Raw genomic sequence first — 20800 nt, forward strand, 5'->3', positions numbered from 1 at the left:
CGACCACATTCCCGATCTCTTCTTTTATATACTACTCTCAAACTTCATCTTCGAGCTTTCAACGAATGTAGTTTGTTTCATTCTCTCTCTCTCTCTTCTTCTTCTTCTTCTTTTTTTTCCCTGCTGTCCGCCAAAAAGGTTATGGGAAGACAACGTTGGATACTTACATCTACAAAGGTTGATTTTCTTCGGTGCATATTTGATGGAGGAAATAAAAGTCCAAACAATGCAGAAATTTTACATATAGTCTCCACCTTATCGCCACATAATCCTATTACTTCTGGAAAAAAATGTTGGTGATTGGTTTAAGAATAGGCGAGCTTGCGAAAGAAAGAGAAAGTAGATGTGCATTGAGAACCTCAACTGAAAAATCTGATGCATGAAGTGCAACCTCATTCCGCACTTCATTCTGATCGACGTTTAAGGACTTTCAGTTTAATAGTGCTTATGCTATATGTTTTTTGTACTTGTATTTGTTTTAGTTTTTCATCTCACTTATATTTTTGGTGCTTATATTTGTTTTAGCTTTGATCTTAGTTTTGGTAAACAATATGTATTAAGATTTGGAGAGATGACACCATCTGTCCGAACTGTGCGGAGTTCGGAGAGATCAACTACTGTACGGAGAAATTTTATTTATTTATTTTTTAGCAGTTGTTTGAGAGTGCTTGTAATAAACTAAATTTGGTCCTTTTTTTAAATATAATTTTGTTTAGTTTATTTATATAGAATGTATTTTTCCTTACAACTTCCTTTTTCATGTTGTTTTTTCTTTCTTTTTGTTGTGCGTGTATTTTTGTTGTAGTTTTTCATCTCCAGTTCCAAATGCTATGTGTTTATTGGCCTAAAAAAAAAAAAAATCTCCGAACAGTGCGGAGGGATGACATCATCTCTCCGCACTGTGCGGAGGGGAGAGTGATCTCTCCGCACAGTTCGGAAATATTTTTTTCTTTTGAGAGATTCAAAACTATTCACTACTATCTTCCTATAGATTCAAAATTTATTCCCAGTGATTGAATTTCTTGATTTTTATGCATGTTTGTTTTCTATTCAATTTAAGTGAAAATTGCAGTTGTGTATTTCCAACAATTCTGCTTTTTATGTCCTTTCTGAATACAAAACATGCTACAGTCTAATACATGCACACAGAAAGTTGACTTAAAGCATGCTTGAGAGTGCTTACAAGTGATTATAAGTTACGGTTTTACAAAATGTGTGGGTAAAAGTATGTTTAACCAACTTAAATTATAATTTAAGATTTGCCAAACATGTACTTAATTTGATGGATTTGCTTCAAATTATGTTTGAACAACTTAAACTATAATTTAAGCTTTGCCAAACATGCACTTATTTTGATGATTTTGGTTTAAATTGATGAACTGGTAATCATACTTGTATAAAACAACAAACTAACTTTGTTGGTAGGACACAAGTACAAGTGCAGCCAGTACATCTCATGGCTCAATTGGTGCAAATGCTAATATCACTCTGCATCAAGCTAGACTCCAAGCCGCTGCTTCTGCTGCCTCAAAAAAATTGGTGCGGAGTGTCCGCACACCAGGGTTTTGAACTTTTTTTTTTTTTAAATCTAATCATGCAACCTGATTTTGTTTTGTTTGTTATTTTATTAGTTAAAAATATGTATTAAATATAATAAAAAAATATAATTACAAGAATCTAAAAAAAAATAATAATCATTCTTTGTTAATTTTTTTTTAAATAATCATAATAAATCTTCTTATTACTACGCTAATAAAATTACAATAATTTTTTTTTAAAAAAAAATAGCATTAAAAAAATCATTTTTATCTTCAACAAAAACACATTTAAAAATTAGCAATTTCATAACCACTCTTCTTTATTTTTTTTTAATTCCTAGAAATACAATTATAAAAAAAGAAACAACATTTTGTACTAAGAGATTCAATATTAAATAAATTTTATACATTTATAACAAATTAGCAGCAATGCAACCGTATATGCAAACATATCGTATGTACCGTATTTGCAGATTACTGATAGCATATACGGTATATTGTAAATACGATATGCTGTAAATACGGTATAATGCAAATACGGTATGTTGTAAATACGATATTTTCAGCTTACCGTATATGCTGCCCACCGTATTTGTACATTATCGTATTTGCATATTACCGTATTTACATCCTACCATATTTACATGCAACTTACCGTATTTACAACTTACCGTAAATGTTGCCTACCATATTTGCAAGGAAATTATCGTACTTGCAGCTTACCCAACGCATTTTCAGTAAGTATATACTACTTATCGTATTTGCAGCTTACTGTATTTTTCGATTTTTGCACTTACAGATACCGAAAATGCAAACACCGTACATTCACTTACCAAACCAAATGTGAAAAAAAAAATTTCAAATTTTTATTTTTTCAACATAAACATAAAATAAATATTAAAATAAATGAAGAACAAAATATAAACATATATGAATATGTAAGTCGATTTATAACTTTGTGTTCAATCTTCAATTTTCCAATATTGAATTACACAAAATTTATAAATATAATCTTCACATTCAACTCAATCATAAGAACACTATCAAAGAATACAGGTAAAATAGTTTGTATAATCTCATATATTTCTTATTCAAGCATAAAATATACAAGCCTATTTTTTTAATGTTGCAATTGTAAAAATAATTTGCAATTATTTTTTTATATCGTGGAAATATTTCTAGATATTGCTTCAAAAAATTTCATAAAAACTAAAATTCACACGCTAATAAAAATATGATAAATACAAAATTCGTGCAACGTACGCGACAGTGACTAGTAAAATTATATTTGTGACTTTGGTGCTTTACAGCACGATTATTTTATCATGCGACGCTTGTTATACAACATAGTACTGTGGGACATGCCTTAGAGAATATAAAAGAGAAAAGTTAGCACATGAATGTAAAGCTTGACGTTATTTAAGTTATTTTTTATTGCATGCAGTCCATATACTGTGATTTGCTCATTGGACGTCATTGTTTAGAGTCTTTCATGACTTTCGTTAGGTAATTGGGTGAAGTTCTTTGAGCTTATGTGTTCGAGGTGGAAGGGCTTAATAACACAATCTCTAACGACCAGACTTATATGTCTAAATCATTAACTTACGCATTGTCTGATATGGAAGAGTCTAGCACATCTTACCCCTCATGACTTTTTATCGCGTTTCTAGGATTTATATCCAAAACCTTTGCCTTAAGTGATAGATATGTTCACAAAATCTTATCTACCACAACACTTGATAAATTGATAAACAATATATACAAATTTTAAGTGATATTATCATGATAGAAGTAAATATATATGTTGTACTCCTTTTTTCTGACCAGTATTCTGTTTCATTGAGTTTTCCTAATAAGATTTTTTAATAAGGCAACTTTTGTAGCATAATTAAAAGTAGGGCTGTAAGCAAAAATCGTCAAACCGAAAAATCGAATTAAAACTGCATTTTAGAAATCGTCAATTTGGTGTCACGTGGACCCGTCAACGAAATAGTTTTGAACCAAACCAAACAGTCAAAAAACGGTTTGATTTAGGTTTGAAAATTTTAATTGCGGTTTAAAACCAAATCGAACCAGCGAAAAAATATATAAAAATAAAAAAAATGAACTTTTTTGAAAATTCATCCAAGTATGTAAAATTCAATAGTTTTATGACTTTTGTTATTTGTGGGTATTTTTGTCAAATTTTAATTTTCTATATAGTTTAGTAGACTTTTAGTGTAACATTGTCGTAATTTAAATAGCCTAAAAATGACTACTAAAAAATTATGTTTTAGTTTATTGTGACTTTACTTTGATTTAGTTGGTATTTAAATTTATAACAAATGTATTTAGTTTGTTTTATATTTATTGCTAGTAAAATATAAATATATATTGAATTCAATGAATTAATGACGTAAAAATAGTCAAGCAAAAAAAATATGACGAAACCAGCAGTATAAAGCCGGACTAAACCGTTAGGTTTAGGTTTAAATTTTTTTCAAACCGTTTAAAATGGTTTGGTTTAGGTTTGGATTTCTTTCAAACCGATTTAAACGGTTTGGTTTGAAAATATGTCAAAAATAGGTAAAATCGGATTGCTTACACCCCTAATTAAAAGAATAATCCAGTCTTTTTTACTTTACTAGTTTTTTTTTTTCACTTAGGATTTTTTTTGTTAAAATTTTAGCCTATGTTCCCAAAAACTCTCAAAACTCATTTTCAGCCACATTCTTTCATAAAATAATTATACACATAAATTCAAAATTTCTTGTTATTTTTTATCCACATATTATTCAAAAAAATCACTATCTAAAAACATTTTTTTCCCAAGTATAGGGCTCAAACAAAGTCTAAATGAGATATCTATTAATGGGCATCCAAAAGTAGTGTTATAAATATAATAGTTATTGTCCCCATATGCTAAAACATATTTACAAATTGCATAAAACCCATGAAGAGAGCAACAACGAAGTCTGGTTGAAGTCTGGTTTTAATGTGATTGCATTAGACCATTATGTTGACGATAATCAGTACGGTTAAATGGATATCTTGTATGATGATAATCCTACTTCAAGATTATAAAAAAGTAGCATGGAACATAATTCACCAAAATTGTTTTATACAATTTTTAAAAAGATGGTGCAATTAAGATATTTAGCACTTAAGATATGAAAGACTTGACATCGGGAGTTTTATTTATTAAAATCAAGAGAGTGATTGTATTCTTTTTTTCTTTTTTTTTTCTTTTTTTATTACTCACGTTTAGTACCATTTCATTTTACTTACAAGGTTTTAATGAGATGACATTTAATTGTACTTTTTTCAATTCATTTGGTATTTTTCCTATTGGATTTTGCCAAAAAAACTAAAATTTAACAAACCATTATGCGTAAAAAGTCATTCAATGAGGAATGTTGCAAAATTATAGATAATGGTGAATGACTATTTGGCCTATCTAGAGATTTATATGATTTTCGTACTTGCTCCAAAAGAATATATTCTATGATCAGTTGATAACTCTCATCGGAACATATATGGATCCATTATTATAATGAATAAACTTAATCCCAAATTCTCTTAAAACATCTCCAATACTAACGTGGGTTGTATTAAAAAAAAAAAAAAAAAAGAAAAGAAAAGGAGGACACGTAAGCAACGTGAACAATGCCTACAAAAATTCCCCTCTAATGCTACCTATTTGCAACTCTGTCTAACTGCTGTAAAAGGAAAAAAACATATTGTCAAAAAATTTGTTTGAATGTAGATGCTTTGTTAGATGAAGTGACTTGGCAAATGTTTAAACTTCTCTCTCTTTCTTTTCCATCTCTCTTTATTTTTTCTAATATTAAGAGCATGTTTGTTACAGCTTAAAATTCAATTAAAATTAAAATTTTGACCATTATTTTACTATTATAACCGTCATTTTTGAATTCTTATCTCACAGGTAGGATCCACTTTATCTCTAACGGTCGAAAAATCAATTAACAAAATTCCTATCAAACAAGCGCTAAATATAAATTAGAGATGGAGTTTGAGTAATAGACAGAATTCATTAAGGATGAAATTGAACTTAACCACATATCCTTTAAATATTAGTATCATATATGTCGAAGCCTTTCTATTTACATAACACCTAAATGACAATTCACATAATGCATTGGAGATACATTATTATTCATTTTTCTCTTAGTTTTGTAGTATATAAGTGTCAACAACATTAAAGTATTCCACTCGATTAAAGATTTTTCAAACCAGTAACATTTCCATATTAATCCAATTCCCACTTGCAAGAAAAAAAAAAAAGAAAAAAAAAGTCACTTATTAATCATACAACAATGTCTGCAAACTGGGAGGGAAAATAGATTTTATAATAATGATCTTTTAGACAATGGATGGTTGAAAATAGGAAAAAATCTTGAGTTTACATGTAAAATTATTTTATGGGAGAATTTATGGTTTGAGAATGAATTTAAAAAAAAATTAATCTCAAACATAGGTTATGTGGTCCAAAATAAATTGTATTAATTTCCAGTTTCATTAAACCTGTAAAAGAATCTTTTTATAAGCCTAATCTAAAAATAAAAATATATTACTTATCTTTGAATACAAGAACTTTATTCATGATTGTTTAAAAAAAATTAAATTTAAAAATTATTGTTTCATTTTCTTGGCATACTGGAAAGCCAAATGGGCCCGACTCCTAATTGTACAAGCCCCACATATATTAGGACAAAAATAATAATTCTGAACTTAAAAACAAAAATAATCAATCACTAACCTCGTGGTAATGGCATTCAGTAATCATTACTACGTGTTTAGCACTTTCTTTGTCGAAGCATTTCATTGAAAGATAATAATTATTGGATCTGGTTAATCTTATACATCTTACAAGTCAGTCTAATCTTTTTTAATTAAAGTTTGACTTGTAAGCTTTTTAATTGTAAATTGATGATAATGAGAATTGAAAAAGATTACACAATTAATATGAAAAGATGTTTGAAAAAAATCCAATTTTCTCCGCTTAAGTAAAAATAAAAAAATAAAAATTATAAATTTAATTAAAAATAAATTTGTCTTAAAACTTATTAACTTATAATTAATAATTTAAACTTAGCCGAACATGATTAGGATATAGAATCTTGTTTCTGCATTTGATGGTGGTAACGTTCAAAAATTAGATGTGGACACGCCGGCCCATTGCCTTTGTACTAGGTTGTCTGCCATAAGAGAGGCATACACCCTCATTTGACTCGAATCTAACCAAGGAAATAAATATTAGCCAAAAAATAAACCATTATTTTGGCTGGCATGATTATAATTATTGATAAATACACAAAAAGCCATTAATTTTGATGGTGTGACTGTAATTTTTTGATAAATATACTTAATAATTAACTAGAAATCAATGCTTTTATAATAATCTTTTGAATCATTACCATATACGCCAAACTTTCCCGGCCTTGAACACGAATGGGACTTTTGGTTAGGACAATCGAATATTATAGAATGATATTAAAAAAAGAAAAAGATGCTAAAGTAAACCAACCAAATTCTCCGAAGACATACTACAATTAAATAAGTTTGATAGTTGGAGAGCAAGACATAGGAGCATCTTACGTACAATTTTGATAATTATTAAGAAAAATCCCCCCAGATAACACCTTTGTGTCCCATCAACTTATATTTCTTGTTGGCCATCATGTTTGGGTTGGCAATTTGGTGCAAAGGAATCAATCATTTTCCTTTTGTTTTTTCTAAACTAGGGTCAAAGAGATAATGCAATACGGAACATATGGAGTCATGGGGAGAAGCATAAGTGAGGGTGACTTGGTAAACGAAATTTTTACATTTTCTAACAATTTAATCCTCCTTTTAGAATCTTATCAATATCTCATATAGTTCATACATAATTCGAAATAATTACCATATAAATAAAATAAAAGGATTATATCAAACACAATTTTTTCTTATATTATCATTTTTTTTTATTGTATTAAAAATTTTAACATTTATTTAACATTATATTTATGTCCATAACTATTTTTTATCTCATTTTTGTTATTAATCTTCAATTAATTAACATATCTTGTCCTTCTTGACGATTTATGCTCAAAAATTCTATTAGCATGCTCTAAAATGAGGTACATATATTTAGTCATATAACTTCTTTGTTTGAATTACCCAAAGCATATTTGGGGGGAGTGTTTATAAATAGTTAAAATTATAAATAAATACAGAAGGATAATTGATAGTACTTGTAGATTCATCGAAATATATGGATGAAAAATAACTTGAATGTTTGTAAATAGTTTATATATATATATCTCTTTTTACTCCTTAAGGGAAATTTTGGACGAAAATCACTAGAGATAAAATTTGCTGATAATGAAATGTGGAAAATAAAAATGTTATTAAAATATTTTATATAAAATGTAATAGTAAATAAATATTATTGATGATGCTGCATTAGCAATTATCGGCTTATTTACTTTTCTTGGTGATACATTTTTACTCGTGCTAAATCTCTCTCACTTGTTCATGGAACACAGTAAGAAATCATTTCCTTATTTCTTTTATTGTTTTGTAAATTTTCTTTATATCGATGCAAATTTGTGTCACCTTTGTAAGTAATTTATGTGATTTGAAGCTGTCAAATTAATTTAGGGCTGGAGATCACAGATTCAGATGCAGCAACTCAGATCTATGATAGCAGAATCAATCAGGCAGTCAGGTTATCTGTTAATTTCTTGATTTTCTCTTTATATTGCTGTATCAATTTCATTCATCTAATTAATTGCTTATTAAACTTGTGTACATGGTAATACATGATATTTTAACTCATTTTAGTACTTCTTTAGTATTGTCTAATACTGCAGACTTTTTTTTGGTGTTTCGGATTCAATTTCTATTGATTTTTGCTCCTTTTTTGTTTGACAGACCCCGAGCTCTGATAGCATTTTCGTTAAATCCAAGAAAACAGATAGGAAAAGCAAGCTTAGAGTGCATTGGAGCGAAAAAGAAAAACAAAATAAGCAAACACACGGAGAAATGAGAATACCAAAACTGATACAAAGATCTCAAAGGAGCATATGTTATGTCATTGAAAAGATAATTTAGAAATCCAACACATATTTGGAATCTCAATTTGGACGTTTCTACGAAGAGTTATGCACGTTTTCCGCGAAGCGCCAGGCTGTGACACCAGCTCGTTTGATGGGGGAATAATTGCTCTAACTTCTAAGGCCAATTTAATCACGAAATTTACATCTTAAATTCGGTCTATATATAGTAAAACTCTTCTACTTCACAGGGCTTGTAGAAGATAAATTTAACACTTTTGCATCTACAGTATGGTGATTCAAAGAAGAAGAAGAATTAGGTTATGTTAACGATTGATGATTGGTGTCGAGCTCAACTTTTATGCATTTATTTATTTCGAATATGCATAGCTGAACTCTTTATAGATAGGACGACGATGTAACCATGCTTTTGAAGCTTTGCTTCGACTTTTCATTTTTGGCTTCAAGTATGAGTTTTTTATTGATTACTTATTATTAATGCTACCATTTCAATAGGGCAAATGTTAAATGATTTTTGTTGTACTCCGTTGAGATTGAGAACTAATATGCATGTTTAGATCAAATAATAAGTAATATAGATTTCAATAGGGGATATAGTTATATTCCTATGTTCTATGCAATCTCTTATCCATGCTAGGTTCAAAATGCGTTTTTTCTAGTTTATAACTTTCATAGATATGTAAAAAGTTCATAAGCAAAAATATGTCTATCTTCTCTTGAGAGGGAGATGTTAAATACTTTAGGGACATCAATCTTCATCTTAAACGAGAATTTAAAATTACGTGATACTTGAATTAGAGCGGATAGGTTTTTCCTACACGCAAAAATGAAGTTTTTGTGCCTTTCCCACATTCAAGTTTTTCTCCAAAATTCTTATTCAAGTTTTAGTTTAATTTAGTTGGTTCTCAACCCATGACCTATATGAGCTCCTAATTCGGTTAAAGCAAGATTTAATTAGATTCATAGGTAGATGCAAATTCGTACTCAAATTACACTCTATTACTTTTCCCCAATATAATGTATTTGCAGATTCCACGCGAATATCTACTTTATAAAGCAACAATGAAGAAATTAAAATTTTAAAAACTGAAACTATTGCGTAAAACCTATGTTTGAAGTGTAACAATTTTCAAGGAAACATAATCCACATTGACATGAATCAATTCTACATGAAATAATCTTGTTTAGATATTGCCTATATCATTACCCAAAATCATAAGATTGCCTTTGCATGATGCTACTAAAATAAAGATTATTAATTATATTATTACACAATATTTTTAAATATGTGAACAGATTTGTATAATCATATCTCTACGATACTTTCTGACTCGTTGACATTATTTTCTTAATTTTATATGATTTTGCAATTATTATAAATATTGACCTTTATTTTTTTAAAAGACAAAAGCCATGAAAACTTTTCAGTAATTGTCTCAATTACATTCATCTTATAAGTGGGTCTTGACATCACTTGTGTTAAGATTGAGATCAATTCCTCTATTTATTCATATGATCGTTGTTCAAAGAATTTATTTAAAAGTTAAAAAAATATATATAAAATATATGGAGAAAATAGTAACACCGATTAACGTGGATAACTTCAAAAATGGAGAAAAACCACTAAATGAATATTTTATACAATCAAGTAGAATCTTTCATACGCTCTAAAATTGGACCCATTGAACAAAATAGTCCATAAAAAATTGAAATAAATAAAACGGTCGAGGTAATTACTCTAGGGATACAAAAGGTGGAATTCTTGGATTGTGATCGATGTAGGATTCATAACAGTCCTATTACAAATAAAAATAAATAAAATATTTTTCCTATATTAGATAAACAAAATCTTATTTTAATTAGACAATACGAAGTCAAAATCACAACATCTTGTAAAAGTTAAATATTAGGTTTATAATAGATCATACTACATAATATGCATGAGCATGATCTGTTGGAATATTAAGAAATTTGTAATATTGTGCAACTAACACACTTCAGATTTTTTGTCAGGTTACGAGTATTCTCATGTTTTGCCATTTATAAATTACAATGGATTCTTTTTTTCACAATTCTGCTTTAAATTAATTTAGTAGGTCATAATTTAACAAAATTGCCAACTCATTGTCGTTTGTTAATTTGTACAGTCGTTCCTTCTTTCCCTCCGAATCTACGATTAAGATTTCATATAATGATTATCTATAGAATTATAAGTAATTTATTTAATTAAAACTAGTGGGGTTATTTGATTTTGTCATGATTAACATTTCGTCTCGTTTTAACTAGTCTTAATTAAAACTAATTGATGGACATGCCACATGCAAGCTAACGTTAAGACAAAACTGTCTTGCACTAACGAATTGAGTTGAATAAAATACTAAGATTCCTTTTGCTATATATATATATATATATATATATATAGTAATTTTGATGAAAATGTGTTTAGAAACTTTGAATTAAGCTTATAATTAGGTGATCAATTAATATGATAAATGAATTCAACATAATCAATTATTCTTGTAAGCACCAACTCGAACAGTTTCTTTAAGTGACTAAGAGTGCAACTAAAGTTAACTATGATCAAAATTATGTTTTGATAATATCAAATATAATAACTTTGACTTCTTAAAGAAATCACAATTTCTAAAAGTGTGCAAAGATTGGGGCCAGAGATTTTTTGACTTAGAATCGAACACTAAAGACTAAGCCCTCAATCATAGAGTGCATTCAATTACTTACTAAACTCTATCACTTGACATATTTCTTGCGTTTATGCAAACATGCCTCTTTCAAAATTCAGAATAATACTCCTTATTATACAAAAACTCGAAATTCATAGATAAAAAAGATCCAAGGTCGATTTATAGAAATTATAACTTTTCTTTACCAAGGCAACACAAGAATCATAGAACGCAGATTCAAAATATAGTACTTTTCTATATCAACACAGAAGCCTTGGAAAACCTATACCCTCAAACAGACAAGTTGAAGTTACTTCTATGGACCAGAATAATTCAACCCTCTATCAAATTGTCACTCTTCACAAACATAATCACTAGACTTTTAATCTTGCAAAGAAATCTCAGAATTATTCAACCAGATATTGAAGATGAAGTTGAAGAGAAGATAAAAGAAGAAAACTAGTAGATAAAATTCTAGAAGATGACCAAGAAAAATTAGAATGCAAGAATGAATTAGGGTTTCAGTATAGTGGCCTATTTACACTTAGTGACTACTTTGATCTCAGGTCAAGGTCAATGGTCCAAAAAAACTAGCGACTTATCTGTTTAAGAGGCAAGTAAAATATAACTAAAGTCACAATTCTCAAACGCAGTTTTGCAGTTTAAATTGTACGGGTTTTGGACCTCATATTTGAATTTATCGAGCAATGGATTATAATAGTTGGGCTAAGCTCAATATCATCATCGCCCAAATGGGTTGGATTTGGCATCACAGCCCAAAACTCCTAAATCCCAATCCAATAAGCAGCAGCGAAGTAAACAACAATAATTTTGAAGCAGAGGGAGCATAGCATATGTCAAACAATTGAACCTCGTGAAATGAAAATTTCAGAGGGAGCATTCCAAGTCATCAAAGTTTTGTTGGAGCGTAATAGTGTAAGAAAAAGGCTAAAGTGTGGTACCCAAAGTTCTGCCACCTGTCCCTAGAGTGCTGCCAATCAATTTGAAGTAAAAAAAAAAAAAGGTTGAACCCCAACCTTAAGGGTTCCCCACCGCTCCTGCCCTGGAGCATCGTGAGGGAGGTAATCCAAGGGTACAGGGTGGAAAGCTGCTTGTACACTTGCACTTACCCAAGAGCCAAATCCATATTTCAGGATTCGAACCCTTGACGCAGCAGCCTCAAGCAAAGTTGGATTTCTCCACCCTCCGCTTTTACCATTTGGAGATGTGCCCTGGGGGCCCAATCAATTTGAAGTAGATTACAAAGTGGGAGGTTGTTAGTTGTTAAATTGTGAAGCTTATTTATTGTCAATTTCAATTATTGCCACTATAGCGGTGGAAAATGACATAGTTTGATGAACCCTTATAAATCTTGCGTGATTTTGAGCGTTTTTTATTCTTTCTTAAAATTGATTGCTTTCGCTGGAATAAAATTACGCTTATAATTTGCAATCATTTGAAGAACTAGAAGTGATTTAGGCAGGAATATGGTAGAAATATTTGAATCAAGGAGTTTCGTGTGGAGAATATTATTAGCCCTAAGTAGCTGCCTCTTGAGCCACGACATTTAAGCTTCAATGAACGTAATATCATTGGCAATGCATTATAGTTACTGCACAAATTAAGGCAAGTGTCAGGTCTAAATGAGCATATCTTCATATGTCCATAGCCCATGGCCGTTAAGATGCGCTTCAACTTATACATGTCACAATATTTATTGTAAATAAAAAAGTTTCATACAATAAATTAAAAATGAAAAGTTTCACTAAGGGAGAGACATATATGTGACTTTATTCTTTTAAAAAGCTTTCAGAATCGCTTAACAATGAACTCTCAAACATTGATTGTACGGTTTTTTAATATCACTATTAAAAATCACAAAAAATTGGAATCCTTGTAAACGCACAAAATTGATGCTTTTAAAATCCTCATAATCAGTACCCCCAAAACTCCCAGGAAGACTCTTATTCCAATTGTATAATTTGTCTTTTTATACAATTTCATCAACTTTTTTTTGGCTCGCACAAAAAACATGCAACCATGTATTCAATTTTTGGAGCATTATGTTATAATATAAACTATTCCCCTAATTTAATCTAGACCACAAATTCTATTACTTAGCCCATGTTTGATTTTCATTACTTCAAAGCTCACTTTTTTTCATACCTATTTCAATCACACATTTTCACAATAAAATATTTTACATTTAACCCAAGTTTTTTCCCACTTTTTAGCTACACAATCTCCAAAATTCACTATTACACCCAAGGTATATTAAGCCCCTGTTTGGGGTACACTAAAATTAAATTTTTTGAGAAAATATATTTTTGAATTTTTTTTAGAATATGTGGTTAAAAAATAATGAATTTTTTTTTAAATTTACATATAATATTATTTTATGGAAGAAATAAGTGGTTGAAAATGAGTTTTGAAAAAAAATTATTTTTTGAAAAATGGGCCCAAACAGGGCCTAAGCATTGTTGTAAATGGATTAACTTGAGCCCTTGTTTGATTCTCATTATTTTCAAAATATATTTTTCTCTATTTTCTTTTCAACTATATATTCTTTAATAAAATAATATTACATGTATACTCAAAATTTGTCCTTATTTTTTAATCAAACATTCTACATCAATCTACCATTACAAAATGCTTTCTTGGCAAAAGAGGATCCTCAAACAGGCGCCAAGTATGTAACATCCAAGTTGATCTAGGTGAAAAAAAAAATGTTGAAATTGCAGCACAAAACCAAACAAGCACATTAAGCCCGATTAATAACCCAAATGGTCACTAAATTTTGTAAAAAGTTTTTACGTGATCACTGAACTTTAAAAATCACTTTTGCAAAGTTTAGTGATGAATGTAATAATTTTTACATAGTTTAATCTAAATTACACCTAGAGGGGGCGTAAATGGGTGTTTATGTGAAATTTTTATTTATTAATTAATAAATGCTATAAGTCACAATTATTAATATTTCAAGATCAATTCACATGCTTTACTATCCTACGTTGAATTACCGGAAACAAGACCTTTTGTGAGTTTATTGATGACTTGGGTAATTTTTAAAGTTTAGTGACCCCTTGACAATTTTTTTCAAAGTTCAGTGACCATTTGGGTTATTAACTCCCTTAAGCCCACTATCATTATTTTTAAACTATTTTTTCTGTACACTCATTTATAATTTTTACATATAAATTTAAAAATTTTTCCTACTTTTTAAACATACATTCTCCTACAAATTAATATTCAACACTTTTCTTAGGAATTAGTTTTCCACTCGTGCAATGTACGAGCTATGTCATTTTTTAGATAATATTAACGGGTTAAAATATCTATTTATTCTCTCAATAAATCTACAAGTTTGATTAATTATTGCGTAAAGGAATGGAGAAAAAAAGTATATATTTTTTATAGATGTTGCGTAGAGGAATGGGGAGAAGTAGGAAAAATAGTATAACAATTTATAACCCATATAAATTATAAAGTAATAATAAATTTATTAGGAATTTTTACGTCTAAAAAGAAAAATAATTGATGTCATACATTTAAATTTTTTTAAAAGAAAATGATGTAAATTATATTGAGAAAATTATCGTGACAAAATAATAAACATTAATAAAATAATTAATTTTTTTTAAGAAAAAATGCGAGTTATACACATTTTTTAACACACATGTTTGATGTACGTTTAACTATTTTCGATATTCATTTAAATCATTTGATGTGTCTATGACATAGTTCTCAAAATGAGTTTCGAGAGAATATCGAAGATTTATGCATTTGACTATTGTACAATCGTCGATGAATTTATAAAGTTAGCTTGGTATCGAAATTCTTAATTTTTTAAATAATGTCTCTTTTGACATTAAAAAATTTTAAAAGTTTATTAGAAAATTTTCTAAATGACGTCAAAAATCATTGTCGCAAAAAATAATAAATATTAATAAAATAAGATTTTTCTTAAAAAAAAGACGAGTTATACGCATTTTTTAACACACGCGTTTGATATACATTTAACTATTTTCGATATTCATTTAGATCATTCGATATGTTTATGATGTAATTTTTGAATTGAGTTTCGAGAGAATATAGAAGATTTATGGTAAATATTTATAAAAAAAACTAAATAAATAATCCAGTGAAAAAAATGACAAAAAAAAAAAAAACCAAACAAAGAGCAACTCCCTAATGCATGAAGCAATTTTGTTGTTAGGAGAATTTTTTATTTTTTATTTTTCACTTGGCGATACATAATATTATTTTTTTAAGAAAATGATGTAAATTATATTGAAAAATTTATCGCGAAAAAAGGATAAATATTAATAAAATAATTAATTTTTTTAAAAGAAAAAAAAGAGTTATACACATTTTTAACACACATGTTTGTTGTATGTTTAACTATTTTTGATATTCATTTAGATCATTCGATATATCTATGACATATTTTTTGAAATGAGTTTCGAGAGAATATAAAAGATTTATACATTAGACTACCGTACAAATGTCGATGAATTTATAAAGTTAGCTTGTTATCGAAATTCTTAATTTTTTAAAATGATGTCTCTTTTGACATTAAAAAAATTTAAAAGCTTATTAAGAAATTTTTTAAATGACGTCAAAAATTATTGTCGCGAAAAAATAATAAACATTAGTAAAATAATTAATTTTTTTTAAGAAAAAAGACAAGTTATACGTATTTTTAACACATACGTTTGATGTACGTTTAACTATTTTCGATATTCATTTAGATCATTCAATGTGTTTATGATATAGTTCTTGAAATGAGTTTCGAGAAAATATAAGATTTATGATAGATTTTTATAAAAAAAAACTAAATAAATCATCCAGTGAAAAAAATGACCAAAAAAAAAAAAACCAAAAAAAGAACAACTCCGTCAATTTTGCTCCAAGTAGGATTTTTTTTTTTTTTTTGTCAATTTTTTTTCTTTTTTTTTCACTGGATGATTTTTTTACTTCGAAAAAATAATAAACATTAGTAAAATAATTGATTTTTAAGGAAAAAGACGAGTTATACGTATTTTTAACACACATGTTTGACGCACGCTTAACTATTTTCGATATTCATTTAGATCATTCGATGTGTTTATGATATAGTTCTTGAAATGAGTTTCGAGGGAATATAAGATTTATGGTAGATTTTTATTAAAAAAAACTAAATAAATCACCCAGTGAAAAAAATGACAAAAAAAAACAAAACAAAATAAAACAAAGAACAAGTAGGAGTTTTTTTTTTTTTTCAATTTTTTTTTCACTGGGTGATTTATTTAATTTTTTTATAAATATCTATCATAAATCTTCTATATTCTCTCGAAACTCATTTCTAGAATTATATCATAAATGCATCGAATAATCTAAATGAATATTGAAAATAATTAAACGTACATCAAACGTGTGTGTTAAAAAATGCATATAACTTGTCTTTTTTATTAAAAAAAATTAATTATTTTATTAATGTTTATTATTTTTTCAATATAATTTACATCATTTTCTTAAAAAAATATTATGTGATAACGTGAACTTTTTTTTTTTTTTGATGTAAAAACTCAAAATACGACCTGAATGAACAGTAGTTGGCATATTGCCTCTTTTATTTTATTGTATTAGGGATAATAGATAATAGAAATAGATAATAGGGAATGAACATGGAGTTACAGTAAATTACTTGTTTAAATCAATAATGGAAAGCAATAAAGCAGACGCATTGATTTCATTCCTTTGGATGAACAGTATAAATAATTAAAGCCTTTTTTCAGTGGAAATAATGATGAATGAGTTTAACTAGAGTAGGGAACCAATTTAGTATGAAAGCTCTTCCTCAAGATGAATCTAATGTTGACATCCTCTCTCTTTAAGCTAAAGGGGATAATGACCACTAAACATGGGCTAAACGTATGGATCACTTTTTTTTTTTTATTTAATAATGTTATCTATCATCATTGGTGCTATAACACAAACATAAGTAATGCTATGTGAGGTCTAATGAAAAATATAATTAACTTCTCATTTAATGTTACATTAATGTCATCTAGACTTAGTGTGCTTAAAATCAGTATCATTAAATAACATTACTCTATTTCTTTAGGTTAAACTACAGTTAAAATTTTTCAATCCTCGAATTTTACTATTTTTTTCAGTGTCGTGTAATCAAACAATGTTTTTATAATAGGATTTTTGCATAAAATATGTAGATTTATTATTTTCTTCAAAAGTTGTTATGTCAACTAACTTGATCGTTGATTGCCTTAGGATTGTCGACTACCCTCCAAATCAAAAATCCCTGAACCTATAGGTATCAATGAGAGTTTCGAAATGATTAATATCATGTTTAAAAGTGATAATAATTTAATAAATTTTGGTCAAATTGAATATATTTTATTTGAACATTTTATAGGATTCACAACTACTGCTAACTTATAACCCATAATTTATTATCATTTAAATTTAAACTTAAATTTAATCATTTACCAAACACGCACTTAGTTACAAACTTCTAAATTAAAATTATTTTTTAAATATCTTGACAAAATCAAATAATCATCAATAATTATTTTACAACAAAATTATCTTATTTTTAATGCTGTTTGTAGTACCTTTCAATCAACTAAAAGGGAAAAAAATACACTTTCATTTTCTTACTCCTGAGCATCCGTCTCTCCAATTCTCTTCATTACTATTTCAAAATCGTTTTATAGTTAGCAAACCCATCCTATTGCTCAATTATAACGGGTTTCACTATTTACATCCACAGTTTATATGCATCCCACTCTATATACATCACTATTAAAATTTTAAAAAAATTACTATTTTCATCCACTTCAAATTTCAATATTATCCTTATTAAATTCATTCATTTAAATATTATAGATCCACACAAATTTTAAATATTCATCCCATTATAAATACATTCATAATACAATTTCAAAAATAACTATATTCATCCCGTCACTATCAACATTTAATTTGATTCTTACTTTTCATCTTCTATATTGTCATGTCGGTACTTTAATAATTAGTTATAAACGTTAGCAAATCTCTTTTGGGAAATTTACCAAAATGTCACGTTTTTTGAAAATGTACAAAAAATTTTGATGTGCACATAATTTGTACAAAAATGTCACTTTCTTGTTGTCAAATGACTAAATTACCCTTAATTTGACCTTTTTTGGAACATTTAATGCTCCTTCATGATTGTTTTTCAAAATAATTAATGTTGTGATTTGATTGATTAATTTGTATATTATAATCATTGAATATATGAATATTATATTGTAAAATACGAATTTAATTAATAAAAATGAATATAAAATCCTTCAAAACCCTAGTTAACATAAAAGAACAAATTTCTTGTTAAACAAACCCTTATTTCATTCATCTTCTTCATCCATTTTCTTCTTCATCAAGAAGATGTTATTTTATCCATCTTCTTCATCTATCTTAAAAGGTTAGAGGTTAGTTATTACGAATTGTTTATATTTTTATGTAATAGCTTACTCTTTTTAAAATGTTAAAAACAACATGATAATCACTACTATTAATCATCATTGTCTTATTTTTTTTTAATATTTTTGAAGGAAAAACATACCAAAAACATTTAGGAAAATGTGAATAATTTCATATTTAATGAAGCATTCAGTCATTTATTTCTGGAAATAGGTTGTGATGTTGTAGTTGTTGTAGTTGAGAAATAATTATAAGCATTAATGCTACCAAACACATTTGAAACTTCTCGGCAGTTCCGACAGTTAAACTGTCGAACTCGACATTTTAACTGTTGAACCCGATATTTATAAACTGTTGAGATAGTTAACTAAACTGTTGAATTGGACAGTTGAAAATTCTTGACACCCTTCATTTGACCTTGTACTATTGCATAAGTTTAAACATTCGAACGTGTCATTTTCATGCTATTATATAATTAATATATTGATTGCGCATAATTCTTATCGTTGTAATCCAACATTTCATGTATGAACAATAATTTGAGATTCATCGTGTCGCACGGGAGAAAGTTCGTTCAGGTGAATGACGAATGAAAGTGGACTGGGGACCAGACCACTTCCATTTTAGTGCCGAGCAGTATTACACTACCGGGGCTATTGTTACGGTTGAACGAGAAACTTGGTGTTCTTGATCCGCGCACAAAATGGAATTGAAGTTCAAAGTTCCAAACATGAATATACCGCCAGCCAAAATACTCGAAGATGAAGACGTAAATTGGTACATATCAGTTCATAATGAAACTGCCCTCTGCGTGACGACTTTGGAAATCGGTCTGCCAAGTGTTGAAATGGAGAGGGATACAAATTACAGCCAACAATTGTTTCCTTACTGTGTTGTATATTGAAATCTATTATAGTACACTTTTGATTATCATTATTGCTTGCAGTCGTTATTGACCTTTGGATTGGCATAAACATTAAGATCATCATGTTGATGACTTGTAGAACATCCCGACAGTTCACATGTCGGTCCCGCCAGTTGTCTTCTGTCATTCTCGACATATGACTGCAAATGTCACACAACCATGGTAATAGTGAATAAACAGCGCGACAGATAACAACAAAGGTACATAACTGCCACGTGTAATAAGGACAGGAAAAAAGTACCTAAAATAATTTGTTATAACTCAACTTGAAGCACTCCAACTATTCTCTTGTTGCAAAAAAAAAATCATCCACATCGTTCGAAAACTGCTATCACTCCATGGTGTACGACATCTTTCATTACTTTCCATGAAACACCGTGTTTGTTCCCCAATATTACTACGAAGCAAAGAGAACAATTAGACACTTTGACTCAATTATGCATACAAATATTAGAGATGCGAGAGTGTATTGTGTTATTTTCAAAAAACAACAATTGATCGGTTTGCCCCAAAACGTACACTATGATGAGCTAATATATTTAAAAATAGAATGTCTATTACCAAAATTCAAACCTGAAGAGTACATTTATCCTCTCAACTCTACGCCCATGTCTAGGACAATGCTCATGAAGTAACTTGTGTGTAACTAACATATCTCTCAATGCTATTTATAACCAACTCCAAGGAAGGAAGCAATTATGATCATTCACTACTCAACCACCAAGTCCAATCTCTAAGTAAATTTGAAAATCAATTGGTGTGATAGTTCAATAAATATCAACTTGCGGACATTAATCCCCCATTTCTTCATAAATACTAGGACATTGTGAGTCATAAATCATGTGTACAATGGCTTCTTATAGTTTCCTGCAAACCACATCTTCTCATATGCAAGTTATTGGAAGCATGGTTGTAATGCTACAATTTCCCACTTCAATGGCTCATCATCTTTATCCACGTCAAGAAAAAAATATTGGAATAGACATGAACTCATTTCTAAATTAGTTGTACCATGGTTTTCATGACTTTAAAAAGAATATTGGAATATACAATAAAAAACAGATAATTCAAGTAACCAGGGCACAAATTATCAAACAACCATGTCCACGCTACGACTAGGTTATAGAAATG

Source organism: Olea europaea, unplaced genomic scaffold, assembly GCF_002742605.1.
Source record: "Olea europaea var. sylvestris unplaced genomic scaffold, O_europaea_v1 scaffold2156, whole genome shotgun sequence".
NCBI classification, from domain to species: domain Eukaryota; kingdom Viridiplantae; phylum Streptophyta; class Magnoliopsida; order Lamiales; family Oleaceae; genus Olea; species Olea europaea.